This window comes from Haliotis rufescens, unplaced genomic scaffold (genome assembly GCF_023055435.1).
Source record: "Haliotis rufescens isolate VD_foot unplaced genomic scaffold, xgHalRufe1.0.p SCAF_24, whole genome shotgun sequence".
Lineage (NCBI taxonomy): Eukaryota > Metazoa > Mollusca > Gastropoda > Lepetellida > Haliotidae > Haliotis > Haliotis rufescens.
The window spans coordinates 3,511,345-3,516,483 of record NW_025963935.1 but is presented as its reverse complement, the minus strand read 5'-3'; positions in this window follow the sequence as shown (position 1 = coordinate 3,516,483).

Genomic DNA, 5,139 nt, shown 5'->3' with positions numbered 1-5,139 from the left:
GTGCATATCTCTTTGTTTTAGTGTTGTAAATATTCCTCAAGTGGTTTGTTAGCTTCTTAGGATCTGGATAAATAAAGTTTAAATATCATTTAATAGTTTCCAGAATTGGTTTCTCTTTTGATGAATATTACTGTTTGTACTGTTAATAGATATTTTTAATTTCCATGTGTCATTTACATTGTGAATATATCCTATAACTGTCACTCTTTCTTCTCCTCACTTTGTTTAAAAAGAGCAAACCCGACTCGTTGGGCCTCTTACTCTATGTTGACCATCAACATAAATTTAACCATATGGTCTAATGAAGCCTGACAGTCACTTGTTCTCTACATGGTCCAACCTCGGACTTGTATAACGGGTTATAACCAAGTCCCGTCTCTTCCAGCACTTTGTAGCTAAATCTCATCTTTACCACCACACTGTAACAAACTCCAGTCTCTACCACTTCAGTGTAACCTCGTCCCGTCTCTACCACTTCACTGTAACCTAGTCCCGTCTCTACCACTTCACTGTAACCTAGTCCCGTCTCTACCACCACACTGTAACCTAGTCCGGCCACTACCACCACACTGTAACCTAGTCCCGTCTCTACCACTTCACTGTAACCTAGTCCCGTCACTACCATTTCACAGTACCCTAGTCCCGTCACTACCACTTCACTGTAACCTAGTCCCGTCTCTACCACTTCACTGTAACCTGGTCCCGTCTCTACCACCACACTGTAACCTAGTCCGGCCACTACCACCACACTGTAACCTAGTCCCGTCTCTACCACTTCACTGTAACCTAGTCCCGTCACTACCATTTCACAGTACCCTAGTCCCGTCACTACCACTTCACTGTAACCTAGTCCCGTCACTACCACTTCACCGTAACCTAGTCCCGTCACTACCCCTTCACTGTAACCTAGTCCCGTCACTACCACTTCACTGTAACCTAGTCCCGGCTCTATTACTTCACTGTAACCTAGTCCCGTCTCTACCACTTCACTGTAACCTAGTCCCGTCTCTACCACTTCACTGTAACCTAGTCCCGTCACTACCACTTAACTGTAACCTAGTCCCGTCACTACCACTTCACTGTAACCTAGTCCCGTCTCTACCACCACACTGTAACCTAGTCCGGCCACTACCACCACACTGTAACCTAGTCCCGTCTCTACCACTTCACTGTAACCTAGTCCCGTCACTACCATTTCACAGTACCCTAGTCCCGTCACTACCACTTCATTGTAACCTAGTCCCGTCAATACCACTTCACTGTAACCTGGTCCCGTCTTTATCACTTCACTGTAACCTAGTCCCGTCTCTACCAGCACACTGTAACCTAGTCCCGTCTTTACCACTTCACCGTAGCCAAGTCCCGTCTCTACCAGCACACTGTAACCTAGTCCCGTCTCTACCACCACACTGTACCTTAGTCCTGTCTCTACCAACCCACCCACTGTAACCTAGTCCCGTCTTTAATAGCACACTGTAACCTAGCCCCGTCTCTACCATCACACTGTAACCTAGTCCCGTCTCTACCACCACACTGTAACCTAGTCCCGTCTGTACCAGCACACTGTAGCCTAGTCCCGTCTCTACCAGCACACTGTGTACTAGTGCCGTCTCTACCAGCACACTGTAGCCTCGTCCCGTCTCTACCAGCACACTGTAACCTAGTCCCGTCTCTACGAGCACACTGTAGCCTAGTCCCGTCTCTACCAGCACACTGTGTACTAGTGCCGTCTCTACCAGCACACTGTGTACTAGTCCCGTCTCTACCAGCACACTGTAGCCAAGTCCCGTATCTACCAGCACACTGTGTACTAGTCCCGTCTCTACCAGCACACTGTAGCCTAGTCCCGTCTCTACCAGCACACTGTAGCCAAGTCCCGTCTGTACCAGCACACTGTAGCCTAGTCCCGTCTCTACCAGCACACAGTACCCTAGTCCCGTCACTACCACTTCATTGTAACCTAGTCCCGTCAATACCACTTCACTGTAACCTGGTCCCGTCTTTATCACTTCACTGTAACCTAGTCCCGTCTCTACCAGCACACTGTAACCTAGTCACGTCTTTACCACTTCACCGTAGCCAAGTCCCGTCTCTACCAGCACACTGTAACCTAGTCCCGTCTCTACCACCACACTGTACCTTAGTCCTGTCTCTACCAACCCACCCACTGTAACCTAGTCCCGTCTTTAATAGCACACTGTAACCTAGCCCCGTCTCTACCATCACACTGTAACCTAGTCCCGTCTCTACCACCACACTGTAACCTAGTCCCGTCTCTACCAGCACACTGTAGCCTAGTGCCGTCTCTACCAGCACACTGTGTACTAGTGCCGTCTCTACCAGCACACTGTAGCCTAGTCCCGTCTCTACCAGCACACTGTAGCCAAGTCCCGTCTCTACCAGCACACTGTAGCCAAGTCCCGTCTCTACCAGCACACTGTAGCCTAGTCCCGTCTCTACCAGCACACTGTAGCCAAGTCCCGTCTCTACCAGCACACTGTAGCCAAGTCCCGTCTCTACCAGCACACTGTAGCCTAGTCCCGTCTCTACCAGCACACTGTAGCCAAGTCCCGTCTGTACCAGCACACTGTAGCCTAGTCCCGTCTCTACCAGCACACTGTGTACTAGTGCCGTCTCTACCAGCACACTGTAGCCAAGTCCCGTCTCTACCAGCACACTGTGTACTAGTGCCGTCTCTACCAGCACACTGTAACCTAGTCCCGTCTCTACCAGCACACTGTAGCCTAGTCCCGTCTCTACCAGCACACTGTAACCTAGTCCCGTCTCTACCAGCACACTGTAGCCTAGTCCCGTCTCTACCAGCACACTGTAGCCTAGTCCCGTCTCTACCAGCACACTGTAACCTAGTCCCGTCTCTACCAGCACATTGTGTACTAGTCCCGTCTCTACCAGCACACTGTGTACTAGTCCCGTCTCTACCAGCACACTGTAGCCAAGTCCCGTCTCTACCAGCACACTGTAGCCAAGTCCCGTCTCTACCAGCACACTGGGCAGAAGGGCAAATAATATGGTTCAGGGACTGAGAGAAAAACAATTGGAGAAGTACAGAATTCGGGGGTCAGAAGGGGGTTAAAGTATCGTAAAATTATTGTCCCCCTGTGTGACACGTAATCCTATCATAATCAATGTAACTATCATCAACCAGTGATTTTAAGCCAACTCATTCCTGAGTATTTTTTAATATTGGCTAGTATTGTTCACAACCACCAGTCGCTAAAGTGATGACGTAAATCCTGCTGGGGCATCATGCAGGAAGCAGAGGTACTGTAAGTCCCCATGATCCTATGTCAGGTGGCCTGGCTTTGGTAACTGGTGGCCTAAAGCCCGTGTTTTAAAACAGTATATATAATATTGTGATGCTTAAATTTGTTTCATAAATTATTTCTAAATATATTATTCTCAAATATGTTTCACAACTTGTTTTTAATATGTTTAAAATGTTTTTAACTTGGTCTCGTCGCTATATTGCTGAAATAATGTTGATGCGAGGTTAAATTTTAACCCACTCACTCACTCACTTAAGGGATTCTGTTTTTAAATCGCTGGCATTGTCCAACAGCAACATTAAATTCGGATCAATACTGCGAATGATCTAAAATGTATTACATTTTCATAAAATCCCTAACCTAATTTGACATTATTTTGATCAGTATTTGTTTGAATACTTTTACATTACCTGGGTGTATATCAGTAAGTATTGAAATAAGTATTTTTATCATATAATGGGTATGTTTCTCGGCAGGATAAAGCCAACGGAATAAAACGATATCCGTTGGGGTCATATGAGGATAGAAATGCAAATATCAAAGGTCAAGTAGTGACTACTTTCACTGTTTATAAACAAACATGGCGTCACCATTGTCATTCGGCGATTGAGTCAGGATTAACCATCGGGAACCTGGATAAACTACTGGGATTATTGCTATCATTATCAAAAGAACAGTCTAATATACTGAAAATCAGTGTCTAACTGTGACGTAGCTAAGGCATTTTATAAGTTTTGGCAACTTTGGAGATATGAATTTCGAAACAATTTTTCGAGGGCACTAGGCCTAGCAAAGCGGGATCAGTATCCATATCCGTGCTTGTAGTGAGTGAGTGAGTGAATTGGATTTAGCGCCGCTTTTAACAGTATTACAGTTATATCCAGCGTGTAAGCTTTATGTGGGAGGAAAGCCCGAAGTGATGCAGGTCTCAGACGTTTACCACTTCGGTGAAACCCACGAGCACGGGTATGGTGCTGACAAACCTAGAAACATAATCGGGGCGAACCGGGATTCGAACCCACAATCATAGGTTTCAGGCGTGCCCAAGGGACGCAATTCTGCACAGCGAATCGCGGCGCCTTAGACGACTTGGCCACCCGTGCCCCCCTGTGCTTGTAGACCTCTGCGGCTTGAAACCTTTTCCACAAATTTAAATAGTTGGATTTGGCCGAAATATGTTTGAATTGTTAGCTTGTTTCGTTGTGTCTCTGTCTGTACATCTGACTGCACTTCTTAACGTTATGACAGGACAGGCCGACTGTCATCGTCTGAACGTGGCCGTGACGACTAGGGTTAGAGTAGCTTCCCTTTGACAAATAGCAGTTACTCTAGCGGACAGACCGATAGAATGCCGCGAAAGGCAAGTAAAAACAATTGTTATTTTGCGCATATGTTGCTTCGCCACTGTATATGAAACAGATTTCAGTTGGAACTATATTGGCTACTATCACTGTCCGACTGACACATCACTTGCCCTGAGACGTAATAAATATTAATGCGCGCATTCCAGGAAAACTTGCAATGTTTCGGTAATGTTTGTGAGAGAGGGAAAGCGATTTTTCAAGCACAGAATTAAAGAATGACATTATATGATAAAGAGGTTATCATGCTTGTGTGTTTTGGGATGGTAAATATCCTGCATTAGGATTAAACATTGTATTTAGCGAGCCTTGTCGAGCATACACACTCGCATGATAACCTCTTTAGATATACATAGAATAGTTTTCCCAGAAGTTAAAAGCATGATGATAGATTAAGAAGATCCTAAAATGGAATTGACTTCGAGATTTATAGCAGTGAAACTCTTTTAAGCTCTGCCAACACCAACTGTTCAAACCATTTCCACTTTTAT